The sequence below is a fragment of the Pan troglodytes genome, chromosome 12 (genome assembly GCF_028858775.2).
Source record: "Pan troglodytes isolate AG18354 chromosome 12, NHGRI_mPanTro3-v2.0_pri, whole genome shotgun sequence".
In the NCBI taxonomy this organism is placed as follows: domain Eukaryota; kingdom Metazoa; phylum Chordata; class Mammalia; order Primates; family Hominidae; genus Pan; species Pan troglodytes.
Genome location: NC_072410.2, coordinates 15,480,416 through 15,497,281, shown reverse-complemented (window position 1 = coordinate 15,497,281; position 16,866 = coordinate 15,480,416). Strand labels below are relative to the sequence as shown.

At 38.4% G+C, this 16,866-nt stretch overlaps 1 long non-coding RNA gene across 7 annotated transcripts in view; it reads left to right on the top strand.

Annotated features, from left to right (window-relative positions):
• The window catches only part of LOC129143247 (uncharacterized), a 312,467-nt gene that overhangs the window by 199,774 nt on the left and 95,827 nt on the right, over nt 1-16,866 (top strand). For all 7 annotated transcript variants that reach the window (XR_010149289.1, XR_010149293.1, XR_010149288.1 and 4 more), the window contains one exon: nt 16,159-16,303. This is a non-coding gene — a long non-coding RNA (uncharacterized LOC129143247). The remainder of the gene's footprint in view (nt 1-16,158; nt 16,304-16,866) is intronic.

The following is a 16,866-nucleotide window of genomic DNA, read 5'->3' as shown; positions in this document are numbered from 1 at the left end:
TTTTCCTTGTTGAATTGTTTGAGTTCCTTGTAGATTCTCGATATTAGTCCTTTGTCAGATTCATAATTTGCAAATATTTGCTCCCATTCTGTAAGCTGTCTGTTTACTCCAGTGATGATTTCTTTTGCTGTGCAGAAATTTTCAGTTTAATTAGGTTTCATTTATTTATTTTTGTTTTTGTTGCATCTGATTTTGGGGTTTTATTGATAAATTCTTTTCCTAGATCAACGTCCAGAAGATTTTTTTCTATGTTTTTTTCTAGAATTTTTATGCCTTCAGGTCTTAGATTTAAGCCCTTAATCCATCGTGAGTTAATTTTTATATATGGTGGGAGGTAGCGATCGTTTTCCTCTTGCACACGCGGCTATCCAATTTTCCCAGCACCATTAACTGAATAGGATATCCTTTCCCCAGTTTATGTTTTTGTATGCTTTGTCAAAGATCAGTTGGTTGTAAATATTTGGCTTTATTTCTGGGCTCTGCATTCTCTTCCATTGGTCTATGCATCTACTTTTATACTAGTGCCAAAACTATGGTTTTGTAGTATAATTCGAAGTTTGGTAATGTGATGCCTCCAGACTTATTCTTTTTGGTTAAGATTGCTTTGGCTATTCAGGGTCTTTTTTGGTTCCATATGAATTTTAGGATTTTTTTTCTAATTCTGTGAAAAAAGATATTGGTATTTTGACAGGAATCGCATTAAATATGTGGATCACTTTGGGCGATATAGTCTTTTTCATGATATTGATTTTTCCAATCCATGAACATGAGATGTATTTTCCATTTGATTGTATCATCTATGATTTCTTTTGGTGGTGTTTTGTAGTTCTCCTTGTAAAGATCTTTCACATGCTTGGTTAAATATATTCCTAGGTGTTTTATTATTTTCTTGTAGCTATTTTAAAAGGGATTGAGTTCTTGATTTGTTTCTCAACTTGATACTTGTTGGTGTATAGCAGTGCTACTGACATGTGTACATTGATTTTGTAATCTAAGACTTCACCGATTTATCTAGAAGTCTTTTGGAGGAATCTTTAGAATTTTCTAGGTATAAAATCGTATAGTTAACAGAGTTTGACTTCCTTTTTTCTGTTGTTTTAAAGCCCGTTTTATCTGATATAAGAATAGCTACTCCTGCTTGCTTTTGGTTTCCATTTGTGTAAAATATCTTTTCCCATTTCTTTACCTTGATTCAATAAGAATCCTTGTGTGTTAGGTGTCTTTCCTGAAGACAGTAGATATTTGGCTTGTGATTTTTTATCCATTCTGCCAATTTGTATATTTTAAATGGAGCATTTAGACCATTTACATTCAACGTTAATATTGAGATGTGAAGTATTGTTCCAGTCATCATGTTGATTGTTATCTAGTGACATTTTTCTTCATTGTGTTTTTGTTTTATAAGACTTGTGAATTTTATGCTTTCAGGGATCTCCATTCTGTTGCATATACATCTTTTGTTTCAAGATTTAGAACTCAATTCTCTATTTCTATCCTTATGCCAAGACCATATTGTTTTGAATTCTAAAGCTGAATAGAAGAAGGTCTTGAAATCAAGCAATGGAGTCTTTCCATATATATATATATATATATATATATATATATATATATATATATATTTGGGACCACAGGCATGCACGACCACGACTGGCTAATTTTTTTGTATTTTTAGTGGAGATGGGGTTTCTCCATGTTGCCCAGGCTGGGCTCCAACTCCTGAGCTCAAGCAATCCACCTGCTTCAGCCTCCCAAAGTGCTGGGATTATAGGCATGGGCCACCATGCCTGGCCCCAACTTCACTCTTATTTATAAAAATACTTTGGCTACTCCAGGTCAATTGCATTTTCATGTAAATCTTAGAATCAATATCTCAGTTTATGATTCACATGGCATTGAATCCATAGATCAATTCTGGAACTCTTATCTTAACAATATGAGTCTTTTGACCCACAGAATTGGTATACCTCTTTACTTATTTAAGTCTTAAAATTCCTATCAGTAATGTATTAATGTAGAAATCTTGGATGGCTTCTGTTAAGTTTATTTCTAAGTATTTCATGTTTATAAACACTATTCATTATAATGGTATTTTAAACATTTTGTGTTCTAATTGTTGCTAAAATATTAAAAAGACAATAGATACTTTTGTTTATTGACTTTACATCCTCTTGTGACCTTATTAAGTTTACCTATTAGGTCTAATAGAAAATAGTTGCCTTAGCCTTAGTATTTTCTGTATTCATTATGCTACCCTTAAATGATTAAATGATGTAGATTTTTCATAAATGTTCCTTATCATGTTGAGAAAGTTCTCAATTTGCATTTTTCTTTAATTTTTTGAGCTTTTTATGTTGGAAATTTAGAGTATTTGTTTTAGATCTTTCATATATCTACACACACATATAAATATTTATAAATTAAAAATTTTGCAAAGTTTCTCTTTAAGCACTGATTTAGCTGCCTCTCACAAATTTTGATCGTTATTCTTTCATTATCATTTAATTAACAGTGTTTTCTAATTTCCTTTACAGTAATATATTTAGAATTATATTGTTTAATTCCCAAATATTTGTAGATTTTCAGATAACTTTATTAATTTCTAATTTAATATTTTCTTCTAAGAAGATGCTGCACATAACTTCAGTCCTTTCAGATTTATTTGAGAACTTATTTTAAATCCAATTTTATGGTCTGCATTTAAAAATATTCCATGTATACTTGAAAAGAATGTAGATTCTGATGCTATTGGATAAAGGGAACTAAAATTATTATTAAGTCAAGTTAGCTGATAACAGCAGTAAGGTCTTCTATATTCTCACTGATTTTTCATCCACTTGTTCCAGCAATTACTGGGTGAAGAGTATTAAAATCTCTAATTATAATTGTGGACTTGCTTCTTTCTCCTTTAAATTACCACTTTTTTTGCCTTATGTATTTGGAAGCTTGGTTATTTGGGACATAGATATTTAGAATTATTTTATCTAGATAAATTGACCCTTTTATCATTATGAAATATTTGTCTTTATCTCTGGTAATAATTCTTGTTCTAATATTATATAGTCATTTCTGTTGACTTATAATTATTATTTGCATGGTATATCTTTCCCATCTTTTACTTTCACTTTATCGTGGTATTATATGTGAAGTTCATTTTAATTGCAGTGTTTAGAAAATTTATCTCTAAGATACTTATCTGCATAACTAGCTTTAAATTTGCTGCCAGGCTATTTGTTTTCTATATTCCCATCTTTATTCATTTGTTACTCTTTTCCTGCCTTCTTTTGAATGGACTTCTTTTTAGAATTCCATTTGGCTTTTGATAATATCTTTCTGTTTAATTTTCCAGCAGGGACCCTAGGGTTTACAGTATACATCTCTATTTTGTCACCATCTATGTTAAATTGATATTATATGTTATTTCCTCTGTTATGTAAGAATTTTGCAACAGTACATTTTTATATTTACTTTTAGTCTGAGTCTTATTTTGGTCATGCATTTTACTTCTACATATGTCATAAACTCTAATACATTAAAAAATTTTTGCTTTAATTATCTCTACAAAATTTAAAAATGAGGAAAATAATTTATTTTATTGACACATATTATTATCATTTCTGACATTCCTTATTCATTTGTGTAGCAGATCCAAGTTTTCATTTACTATCATTTTCTATCACACTGAGGAGATTCCTTTAACATTGTTTTTAGTGCAGATCTGCTGGCAACATATTCTCTCAGCTTTTGGTTAACTGAAGAAAGTTGTTGTTAGACCTTCATTTTTAAAGTGTATTTTTACTAATATATAGAATCCTAAGTTGACAGTTTAAAAAAATTTTTCACATTAAAGGTGTTATTTACTGTCTCCTTGTTTGCATTGCTTTAGAAAAGAGGGCTTTGGTTATTTTTAACATTGTTTCCTCTTAGGCAATGTATCTTTTTTTTCTATATCTGCTTTTAATATTTTCCCATTAGTTCCTAGCAATTTGATTACGGGTGAGGTTTGGTGTTCATGAGTAGCTCCTGATTAAGTTTTTTTGAGCCTCTTGGATTTGTAAATTCATCATTTTCCTCAAATTTGGTAAACTTTTGGCAATAAATTGTTAAAATATTTTTGTATCCCTTCCCTTTTATAGTACTTCAATTAGATGACTTTATCTTTATGGGGCTTCAGGTTTTTTTTTCAAGCTCCCAGTTGTTAACAGAATTCAGGTCCTTTTGGGTGTAGTGCTGAGATACTGTTTCCTTAATATTGCCTCTCTTCATTATCAGGCCAGTAATCATGCATCCAATCTTCCTGGTTTGAATTTCCCTGACTTTCTCCTCTGCCAAATCTCTTTGAATTCCTCTTCTACTTTTAAGAGCTCCTGTGATTCCATTGGGCTCATTCAGATAACCAAGATACTCTCCTTATCTTAACGTCAGCTAGTTAGTAACTTTATGTATAGCTCCAAATCACTTGGACATGTAATATAAAATAAACACAGGCCAGGCCAGGTGGCTCATGCCTATAATCCCAGCACTTTGGGAGGCTGATGCAGGAGGATTACTTGTAGCCAAGATTTTGAGACCAGCTGATCAGCAAAGTGAAACCCCATCTCTACCAATAACAACAACAAAAAAAAAAAAAGAGGAAAAAAAGGGAGGCTGAGGTTGGGGGATCACTTGAGACCAGGAGTTAGGAGGCTGCAGTGAGTTATGTTGATTGTGCCACTACACTGCAGCCTGGGCAGACAGTGAGATCCTGTCTCTAAAAAAAAAAAAATAAAATAATAATAATAATAATAATAATAATAATAAGCACAGGTGTGACAACAGAGGACTAAAGTCATAGGGATAATAATTCTGCCCATCACAGGCTGGTTGGAACACAAAAGCATCTCAAAGCTGTGTGATTTCTGGGAATTATTTGGCTGATATTTTTTCCTGGTAGCTCCTTGCATGACCTCATGGAGCCTAGTCCTATCCTAATGCAGTTTACTATTTAGCAATAGACTCAAGGGCTCTCTTGCATAGATATCTGGAGGTGCTTCTTTGTGTAGTTTAATTTTCTCTGGTACTCTCCCTGCAAATTGCAGCTGTCTTGGGCTCCTAGAACTCTTACATCTGGCTCCTGAACTCAGTGAGTCTGACATGACTTCCTTTAGTTTCCTGCTGCTATACCATATTCAGAAAGTATCTTCTGGCCAAAAACTGGGAAAATTGGTCTCCAATGTTGAACAACAGTAATTTCATAGAGGTTTTGCAGTTTTCTGTTTGCTTATGGCTGGAGTACACTTCCAATCCAGTCTCTCTGTCATGGCTAGACAGGATTTTTTAATTTAATGTTTCACCAGTCACTTAGAGACATTATTCTTTTGGACATTCAAAAAATCCCAAACTTGGCCAATGTGAGCTCCTTCAAACCGGCTCTTGTGTTCCTCTGACATTCCCCCATTTATTTTTGAGCATTTATTTGGTCCTTAGCAAGCAGCATGTCTTAGACTCACCTTGTGCATTCCCTGTTCAGGACTGGGATCATCTGTTCTCCTGATAGCCATGCTTTCTTTTGGTAGGAAATGATATTTGGAAACCAAGTTCTGGCATTAGGTGTGCACATTGCTACTCGGATGTATTTATGTCAGGAATTTTCAGAGAATTGTTAGAAGTTTAAGGCATTTTTAATCAAGGTCAAGTCCTTGGGCTTTTTGGAATGAGACTTAATCCCAACTAAGAGCAGAAAATTCTCAATTTACATCTTTCAAGAACTTGAATAATTGGATAATCACATTTTTTATATCTCGGACAATAGATTAATACCTGGAATATGGCATTATTTTAGGAGAAAGTTACCTTGAGTGAGGGTTTATGTTGAATAATGTCATCTCTATTTCAATTTATTGACCTTATATTTTATCTAAGCATTGGTTCTGGTATGGTGGCATTATCTCCCTTACTCCCAAGACATTTAGAAATGTGTCTTGATCATCAGGAGAGACTGCTATTGGGAATTGGTGCCTTAGGAGCCAGAGATGCTGAATGTCCTGCAATACTAAGGACAGATCTGCATAATAAAGAATTGTTTCTCCCCTAATCCCAATCATACTTTATTGATGAATACAGATTACCCAATAGTTTCAGGTTAAATTATAGAGCATTTGAATGTATTTTGATGCACTTACCTGACTTTGGGTAAGTTGCCAGAATAAGGTCATCGGGCTTGGCTTGGAAATTATCGATTTTGTCCCACATTTCTTTTGATAATATTGGCAAAGGGACTCCACCCACTTCCACAATGTTCAATACTCTCGACTTCTTTTCCAAAGTGTGACTGTTCTTCTCAATCTGTGCCGTTGGGAATCTGGGACTGATATTGTCACCCTATTTAAAATAAAAAAAATGTGTTTTATGGCTCATAGTTAGGGTTGCCATTGTACTTATTGCTGTTAATTAGAAGAACATAAAGCCAATGAAAGCTAACATATGTAAGCTGCTAAGAAGTTACTCTATGTGTGTTATTTACTTAATTCTCCTGGCAACCACATAAAATAGGTAATCTTTTGTTTTCTAAATGAGAAAGCTGAGGTCATTACAGATTAAGTAATTTAATAAATGTAAAACAATGAATATTTGTTAGAACTGAGATTTACACCAAATAGTCTGTTCCTAATCTATGTTCTAAAAACTATATTGCTTTTACGTTAGTAGAAAAAAAGGTAATGTCTCATATATTGATTTATAAATTTCAGAATAATATTTTGTATAATTAGAAATGAGATCATTGTATTGAAGAAAAATCAAAGCAATGGTTTTAAGGGGCTTTCTAGCGTCAATTTTCTTGTTTATTTTTACAGTGAGAAATAATTAAAAAACAGGCTTCTATATAGTATTTGTTCATTTTGGGGATCAGTTTTTCAACAACATCAGCCACAGATTTACAGCAAGAAAAACTTTCATATATCTATAAAAGTCTACTACTTCTGGAAAATTGAGATTAAGTTGGGGTATGTCCAGATCATTTAATCTCACTCTACACTGAAGTCCTGTATCCCATTTGGAAGAAAAAAGAAGATTCCTTTCAGTATCAGTCTTATATTAGTTGGCAGAAAAGAAACTATTGAGACAAAAAAAAAAGGCAACAAGAGTATTTAGGGTAAGAAGGACATAATAACTGCAAGAATACATAAACGCTCAGTATTCAATGCCTTTCTTATAGTTGACATTGAATAAATGTTAATTCTTTCTTAATTACGGGAGGAAATAACATTTAGTAAAATGTCTAGATAAATGCATTTCTGTAGTTTGTTAATCAGTGTTCTTGGAAAAAGGGATTCCATGGTGACATGAACTTGAGCACTTGCTGGGAAATACACAGTGAAACAGATTTATTTCCTTCAGAATGTCTTAGAGCCTTAAATTCATTAGTAGGCATTTTGAGTCCCTAAGAGAAGATTCTAGTTTGAAGCATTTTCCATTCATGAAACTCTTTTTTTTAAAAATAGAATTCTCATAGAATTTGCATTCTTTAAAATATACTGTGGAAAATTCTGACCCTACGCATATCAAAGCAGTGGATGGCTACAGTGTTGAGATGGCCACCCTGATCCACTCTCAACCTGCGGTCTTGTTCCTAATCCAAGGAAATTCTCAATAGTTCATTTACTTTGGGCAACAGAACCCAGTAAAATGAACTCACTGGTTTCATTTTAAGGTGCAGTGTGGCTTTTTCCTATGAATGTGTCATATGCAGTGCTTAGTCATTTTGGAAGCAGTACAAAGTGTCAGTTTTTTGTAATTTCCCTAGTTGGGAGCACAAAATTAATACACTTTTTGTATACCATTACAACTATAGCTCTCCTTCAGCAAATGTAAGGCTAGGTGAACCTAAGAATAAACAGCAATATGCAGAATGTACGCACAGTCCTTTCATGTTCAAAGAGGCCTGAAGGTTTGGGTTCCTTTCTGTGTCTCGCCTTTGCAGTCCTACCCCAGTTGCTTTCATTGGCAGGCAGGAGGTGCTCTGAAAGCAGCCTTGGGCAGATGTTTAAACTTTCCCACCAATGTTCCTTCCCTATCATGGACAATGTGTATCTGCCTTTATGAGAAATCTTGGGAAGTGATTTGTTGCTGAACTCCACTTGAATGATGGCTATTCTTTTGGGCAATAGCAAAATGCATTAATGTTCTGTGTTTTGACATTCATTTTACAGCAGTTCCTGTAGAAGTCAACAGTCCTAATAATTACTATAGACTCTAAATGTATTTCATAGTTTTGGCAGTTCACTCTTTCATTCAAAAAATATTTTTTAACACCTACACCATGTGAACCTAGATATAAATTAGTCTTAGGAAAGACATTGGGTATGAACTGTGAGCAAAATGCATCTGGATGTCACCTTCACAGAATCTATAGTCTGTTCATAAAGCCAGTGAGTAAATTATTGCATCGAGAGAGGAGCATCATGGAAACAGAAGCAAGATGTGTTAGGAAGGCATGAAGCAGGGACACAAAACACGGGGTGTGGAAGGAGTCAGGGTAGTGTTGCTGGAGGAAATGATGTTTGGGCTGAAACCTGGAGAATGAATTTGTTTTATCCAGATGGAGAGGGGGTTCCAGCCATGAAATGGGCAAGTGTATGCAATCCTCAAGGAAGTAAACCATGCTCAGTATGGAAGCAGCACTCTCTGCAGGGGTCCTAGAGGAGAATGCTAGAACACCACCAAATGCTGTCTTGGTGACGTCGCTAGATGTCAAAAGCAATGCAAGAACCTAAGTGGAGCCAGCCAGGGAAAACAAGTCTTTTGGCCAAGCGTGGTGGTTCACACCTGTAGTCCCAGCACTTTGGGGGGCTGAGGTGGGTGGATCACCTGAGGTCTGGATTCAAGACCAGCCTGGCCAACATGATGAAACCCCGTCTCTACTAAAAACTACAAAAAATTAGCCAGGCGTGGCCGTGGGTGCCTGTAATCCCAGCGACTCAGGAGGCTGAGGCAGGAGAATCGCTTGAACCCGGGAGGTGGAGGTTGCAGTGAGCCGAAATTGCGCCATTACACTTCAGCCTGGGCAATAGAGGGAGATTCCATCACAGACAAACAAACAAACAAACAAACAAGTCTTTTAGGAGGAGGAAAAACTAGGCTGGTTTTAGATTTTCTTATTCTAATACCTAGGAGCAGAGGAAGTGAAGCGATGTCTACAAAACTTTCAAAGAAAGAAAGTACAGCTGAAGAATTTTATATGCAGCCACTTTGCATTTCAAATGTAAACAAAATGATTGAGCATGTAAGAACCCAGGAAATTTAGCCTCTATCCCCTCCTAAAAAATAAACAAAAGATGCCAAAAACCTTGGAGTCAAAAATCCTGTATTTGCTCACATCTTACATCCAATCCATCATCAAACTCTGTCAAATCTACCTATAAAATTGCACAGCAATCAAAGAGGGCTTCAAGTTTAGATGGAGAGTCAAATTCACAAGAAATAGTAGCTTTCCTGGACACTCAATTTTCTTAGCTTTGAGAAACAACACAGGACATAAAACAGAGCATACACAGCAAGAGCATCATAGGTCTTGTGACTTCTTATGGAAGCTTCTAATGTTCCCAGTCATTATGCTTGGGCATATGCCTGCCATGAGAAGTGAGACTGAGTGAGGTGGTGCTCACCACCTCAGTTCAGGAAACCACCAGCTTGGGAGTGCTTAGCTTTAGCACTTTCCTAGTGATTTATCCTCACTCTTCAGTGCAGCTGTATCTCACAAATTAGCAGTCACACAATAAACTATCTTGAAGCCAGGAAGAGTGTATTGTGATAGTGACACTAGGTACACAGTGATCCTAGTAGAGCCCTTGTCTGTCTGTGATCTGGAACACTATGTACTTCTTCAGCTTAGTATTGCAAGGAGTTCAACCTGTGGTCTGGTCAAATCCTCAGGTGTCTCTGATGCTGAAGGAGTCCACTTGTACAAGCTTTCCTCTCAAAAACAAGGAATATTTTCCTATATGACCACCTGGTCACCTCCCAGTAAACCTCCAGCATCTTTCCCTGTACTGCTGAAATTGCCTCAAGACTTCCTGCCCTGCCTCACACTGGCTCCCTACAGTTACTCTCCATACAACAATCAGAAGTATCAACTTTCCATATGTCAGTGTATGTCTTTCCTTTGGTAAAGCCTTCTGGTAACTTCCACTCTCACTCTGAGTAAAAGCCAAAGTCCTTACAGTGCCCATGAGACCTTGTGTCCAGCCCAATGTCAATGCCTTCCTGCACTGGCTGAGCTCCTTGCTCCCCTCTGCTTGCTCTGCTTCAGCCACACTGGCCTCCTGGCTGTTCTGGGGCACCCCGCCCACTCCCACCTCTCCTTCTTGTGCCTGGAACGCTCTGCTTTCCCATAACCTGACTTCTTTTAGTCTCTGATTAAATATCTTTTATTCCACCCTCCCTCCCCAGGCAGCCTTTCTCTGGCAACTTTATCTAAATAATAAGCCTCCTCTGCTTTATTTTTTCTTACAGTGTTTATCACCACTTGATATATCATATTTATCAGTTAACCTGTTATTGTTAATGTTAAGTGCATAAAGGCAGGGGCTTTTGTTTTCTTTTCTGCAATGTCTCTTCTCTGGTGCCCAACACAGTGCTTAGCTCCCTGTGGGTGCTCAGTAAAGATTCCTTGAATGAAAGAATGTATTTACTCATAGCTCTCCTGTGGGCTGTCTATATGCTTATAGAAGTAGTTGGAGAGATGGTCAATTCTTAAGCTAGTGTATGCTGAGTCTCCAGCAATTCATCACTTATAATTTCAGTTTTTCTATTCCTGCACTTACTCCAGCTGTGGGCTTCTTCCCCTGTGTTTTTCTGTGTTCACGTTTGTCCAGTTTTTGGTGCAGCAGGTTGCCCTGAAACCTTGATTCTCTGAGGAATCTAAGAGGAGTTATGAATTTTAAGTTCCAGTTTTTCTTGTTTTGGGAACATGAGTAACCTCTAAGCTGCTTCCATTTTGAACCACAAAAGGGAAGTTCTTCCTATTTAATTTATATACGGCTAATTTTGCTCATCTGTAAATGAAGCTAATATTTATTGTTACTCATAGGATTATTAAAAGAATTACCTGAGAAAAAGATTCAAGAAGGTTAGCACAATGCTTGCACAAATCAAATGTCATCTTTTACCAAATAAGTGCTATGAGTGTTGGTGTTACTGTTATTGTTGATGATAGTAAGTTTAACCAGACAGGAGGAGGCAAAGAGGTGAGTCTGTAAAACACATCTTCAACTAGCAAAACAACCTGGAGCAAGAGAAGCAGCAAATAGAGTAATTCATAGATTTTATATCAAAAGGGTGGAAATCACAGGTTGATGTTTATAACATTCAGACCTTCATCATAGAGGAATGACATCACATTTGAAGTTGAGAAAGTAAACACACACACACACACACACACACACACAAATTAAAGACACAACAAGGAATACACCTTGTTGTGTACAAGATCCTGCCTTCTCCTCGCACTATTAAGTTTTTTTTTCCTTGCCCACCCTTTCACTAAGGATGCGTGCCTTTTCCGAGTTCCAGCAAAATGTAGGGGTTTTCGTTTCAACCTCTGAATGGCTTGGGTGTGAGGTCTCATCTCCTGTGTCCACCTGCTCACTACAGCCAAGCCTGGATCTGTGTGACTCATAGAGTGTCCCTCGGGAGGTTTTGGGAAATGTGGAATTTTGGCCTGTCCAGATTTTAGCAAAATCCCAGGGGTTCAATGCACCTTAAAGTTGGAGAAACACTGCTCTAGGGAATTGCACAATCAACAGCCCCTCATCCCCTTCCCACACACTACCCAGGTGCAATCAGTAACAGTTTGCTCACTTTCATTCTGGTTTTTAGTTCTTTCCTTTTACTGGCAATTTGAGATATCTTTTTCTTTATTCTGTTGATTTTAGTCATTCCTTAAATCCACAAATCCACTAGAGATTTGTGATATATTTCCTAGAATTTCTGAGTGTTAACATGGGAAATTATGCAAAAAATCTAGATTTCCAAATTCTCACAGCCAGAAGTCCAATTTGTCTCTCTTGGGGGTTTATTTCCCGTCCATTTATGTACTCACTTACATCTACACCTTGCCAGGCACTGCATCAACATTTGCAAATACAGCGAGTAGAGGAAAGAGTTGTTACAGGAAAAGAACTAGGAAGGAGGTGGATAGTTATGGGAAACCTAGGGAAGAATCTCAAGACCCTCTGCCATTCTATGTAATTATTTTACCCTTTCTCATGGGACAGAGGGAAGAAATAGACTGGAAATTGTTGTGAACCAAAATTATACACAGCCACCTAAGTGCCTTTCTGGGAAAGAGCAAACTCCACCCACTGCCACACAGGAGAGAGAACGGGACCCTGGAAAATCTTTGTTTGAGGCATCTGTTTTTTGGGAGATGCTCTGACAAGGCTTTACTTCCACTGTGTAAAGAGAATAGTGATTGGGACTTCATATGCCAACAGTGTTGCTCTGGTCAAATACCTCATGGGGTCAGAACACATCAATCCCCACCATAGAAAAAAGTTGTAAAAATGTTTGCACCAGCGTCCTGCCTGCGCCCCCTTCCCTCCCGGGTAGGCCAGGGCAGCTGAGGATCAAGGGTGTTCAGACTTCAGGGATGCTTCTCTTTGGAGAGATAGGTGAAAGTATGGGCAGGAGTTGACCTTATCAACGACTTTGTTGATGAGGAACAAAGGCAAAAGCCCTGTGTTTCATCTCTGCCTGGTATCACAAAACTTCATTTCATTGAATGAAAAGAATCAAAGTAAGATCTGTCTTACAGAGGAAAATCAATTCCAAATTTGCAGGGTTCTAAGACAAGGGTTCTTAACTTTTATGTGTCATGGAACCCTGTAGTAGTCTGGTGAAGTCTAACACTCCTTTATCAGAATAATGTTTTAAACATATTTATATATGTGGTGTGTGTATGTATATATATATATATATATGTATATATATATATATATGATCATTTATATTTTACATATGAACTCAAAGGAAATTTATTGAATTATAAGTATCAAAATATTATAAAATAAATGTGCTTAACATAGTCATACAAATTCTTCTCATAAATCTATTAAACAATAAGAGCTAGCATCAGGTCTATGAAAACTACTGTAACCTAGAAGTAGTCAAGACCCTAAATGGTATTTTATAACTGCAATGTGGTGAGACATATGGGTTTTCTATGGGCACAACTACATTTAGCATTAACAGAAATGCTACATGTCAGAAGTCAGTGCAAATAATACTGAATAATAAATACTTTTTTTTCTATTCATTTTTATGCACTGCCCTTAATTCTCTTCTTAGTCCTCTAAGGCAAGAGTGAAGTAAACACTTAAAAACAGAGTGTAAAATGAAATGTATAAAAAAGGTATCCCAATGACGTATTGGAAAGAAAGAAATACAAGAGGCAGCTGTAGCTCATGTGCAGGGACATCTGCTGTGAGTGATTCTTTTCCAGCTGGTAAACAGGGGCCAGAGTCAGCCAGGTGGAGGAAGTGAGAGAGGCTCTGCTCAGGCACACAGCTGTGAAGGGTGGGCTGGGGCGGGGACAGGAGGAACTCTGTTTTAAAAATGATTCCATGTAGGGCCTGCAGGACAAGCCCACATGCATAGAGCCGTTCCTGGATTTCAGGAAGTTGTCGTGTGCTGTAGAGGCTGACTGTGAAGTCCCCAAAGCTGAAGTGGATACTGCCTTTATGAGGTGGGATTCATTGAGGAATCAGCAGAAGAGGCTTCAGGAGAGGAACAGGAGTCCAGTGAGGACACTGACAGGGACCAGCAGAGAAGGGCAGGGAAGCAGGAAAGGACAGTATCACCGAGGTCATGCCAGGAGGAGGTGTGAGGTGCCCATGTGTTCCCCAGAGCTCAGGGCCTTAGAGAAGTGGTGAGGTCATAACGAGCTTCCTTCCCTCAAGTCAGAGGCGATACCACCCTGCCTCGGTTCCCTCCAGGATGAGGCCAGTGTGGAAGTGCCCCTGTCAGTATGAGGAGACTGTTCTGACAATGCACAAATGGTGTGGGTCATCCTGGGTTTGGCAGTTGTCATAATAATTACCAAAGTGCATACTTCCCATTTTCCAGCATTTATGTGTTACCTGTTTTAAACTTCAAAACAGTAATTAGTATTATACCTAATTTTGTTAATGCCAGGATCGATGGCCCATCAAATTGTGGGTAGAATTAGACTGCAAAACTTAGAGGTTCCTGCAGCAGTGACCTACCATTCTGCAGTTTGGGGTACGTCTACAAATTAAGAGCTTGTCAGAGCCCTGCCCTGCTGTGGGTAATTTCTACCCCTTCCCAGACACACCCTGTGCTTTGAGTAGGGCTTTCTTCCCTGGGGTTCTCCACTCAAGGTGCTCAGAGGCCCAGATTGCTGGACAGCAGGACAGGCAAGCCCAGCAGGTGGAGTCTTAACTCCCAGAAGGTAAATGTTAAACCTGAGCTAAACCCCATTAAGTAAGAGCTTGCCTGGCCTTGTTGGTTCCTGACACCTGTCAAGGGCTGCTAGGGCTGTGACCCCTCCTGGCCTGTCTGGAGCCAGCCCAAGGGATCTCTTCTTCAGCTGGATTCTCAGGAAGATGTTATACAGAACTGAGGCCAAGATTTGTTGCTTGTTTTAATATATACAAAGTATGTGGCATGGAAACTTGTTCTCAAATTGCGAAGTAGCCATTTAGAATAATCACATTCCAAAGTTAATATGCAGCTTTGCTCAACATTAATATGCATCTCTGGTCAAAGTTAATAGGTAAGTTTGCTCTTCAAAGTTCATATGCTGAAATGCTCTGTGAGTACGTTCCTTGTCTGGAGGTGCCTTCAGGAGTTTCCTCCTGCTTCTGTGGAAGGAACCTTGTAAATTACAGCAGCCCTGCTTGGTGGTGAGAAGTTCCAGAAACCTCTGCAGGCATCTCTTCCTTTACTGCTTTCAGGGTACTAACTGCCCTGATGATGAGACTTCGCAATGGAATATCATCCCCAAGTAATGGAAATTTCTTCTTCAAATGAGTGTTAAGTGGAATAAGCCAGGTATAGAAAGAAAAAGACCATATGACATCACATATGGGAGATAAAAATGTTGAACTAATAGTAGCAGAAATTAGGGTGGTGGTTCCTAAGGGCTGGGAGTGTTGAGAGATTTGCTGAAAGGATAAAAAGTTTCAGTTAGTCAGGAGGTAATTGTACAACACAGTGAGTATAGTTAATAACAATATATTATTAAAATTTGCTGTAAGTAGGTTTAAGTGTTCTCACCACAAAAATAAGTTGAGTGAGATAATGTGTAAGTCAATAAGCTCTATCTAGGTATTCCACAATGTATGCATACTTTAAAATATCATATTGTTCATCACCAATACATACATTTTATTTGTATATTAAATAAAGTAACAACTCAATAGCTATAAAGGATTCATGAAGGATTAATCTGTGCTGAAGAGTTTGCAGATAATCCTATTTTAGTTCTTGTAACTACAAAAGGTAGGCACCTGTTTTGCAGATAATGAATTAGGTCTGAAGTCATTCACCTAATAAGTGACAAGGCTGAGATTTGAATCCCGGCCTGTTCCCCCATAGGTGAAGCTCTGGAAAGCTTTGCATGGTCCCCAGGGGAAGAGAGACCCCTTCATACTGGGGGCAGCTCTAAGCCTGCTGTTCCAGCAAAATGGAATTGCAAAGTACAGTCCTGCCTTCAGCATCTCCTTCATCCTCTCAGCCCATGAGGTGAACTCACCAACAAGGATAGGTTTCTGGTTTAATGCCACCTTTTCTGCAAGGAACACTGAATACCTTCTGAAGGTGCGTGGGAAGTTCAGATCATACCTTACCTGAGTTTCTACTCTATGTGAAATAAATGATTGAATGTAGAGCCCCAAAGCCTGAAGACCTCATGGCATTTTGTTTTGTTTTGTTTGTTTGTTCTTAGAGACAGAGTTTTCCTCTGTCACGCAGGCTGAAGTGCAGTGGTGCGATCATAGCTCACTGCAGCCTCAAAATCCTGCATTCAAACAATCCTCCTGCTTTAGCCTCCTGAGTAGCTGCGACTACAAGCACTTGACACCATGCCTGGCTAAGACCCCAAACCTTAGGCCATTGTTTTTTATATGATTAATGAGCATTTAATGTTCTCACCCTTTCCAGGTTCTGGTGGTGGACAGACACCAGAGTGGGATTCTAAGCTGGCGAGGCTTACCTGGTATCTCAGGGTCCCGGTGCCCTCAGTCAACACAGGTTCCTGAAGACTCAGTGCCAGGTCCAGGACACTGTGCAAGCAAGAGCACAGCAGGTGAGGATGTTTTTGACTGTCCAGAGCTTTTAAAACTGACAGAAGGCACTGAGTGGGGGTGTTAGGCTTGCTTAAGGCCTGCAGTAGGAGGATGCCAGGGGAGGACTTTGCGCCTGCTGCCGTGTTTTGCCTCCACTTGACCCTGATGTTTTCCCCCGGGTTCCAATCTAGTCCCAGCCCTCTCTGCAGCCACCACAAAGTAGAGGACCCCTGCTCCTCTTCTGCAACTAACCTTAATTATCCTAGTGGGCCCTTAATTGAACTAAAGGGCTTCCAATTCCAGCTCAGCTCCTAGAAGGGAACAGGCATAATTCCAGCCTGTCCCCACTGAACCATGGGCAAGGTACATGCTACTGTGTCTTCCCCAAACCCACTGTAGAACTGGGTGAGGGCAGAATTCATTTTAAGGAGCCACAAGGCTTATAACCAAACCAAATGTCTCCCATGTCCCACTGTGTGTAGGTGTGTGTGTGTGTGTGTGCATGTGTGTGTGTGCTCCATAGAAAGAATGTCATAGTTGCTAGATGCAGTGGAACACACTGTGGTGTCAGTGTGGGTATGGA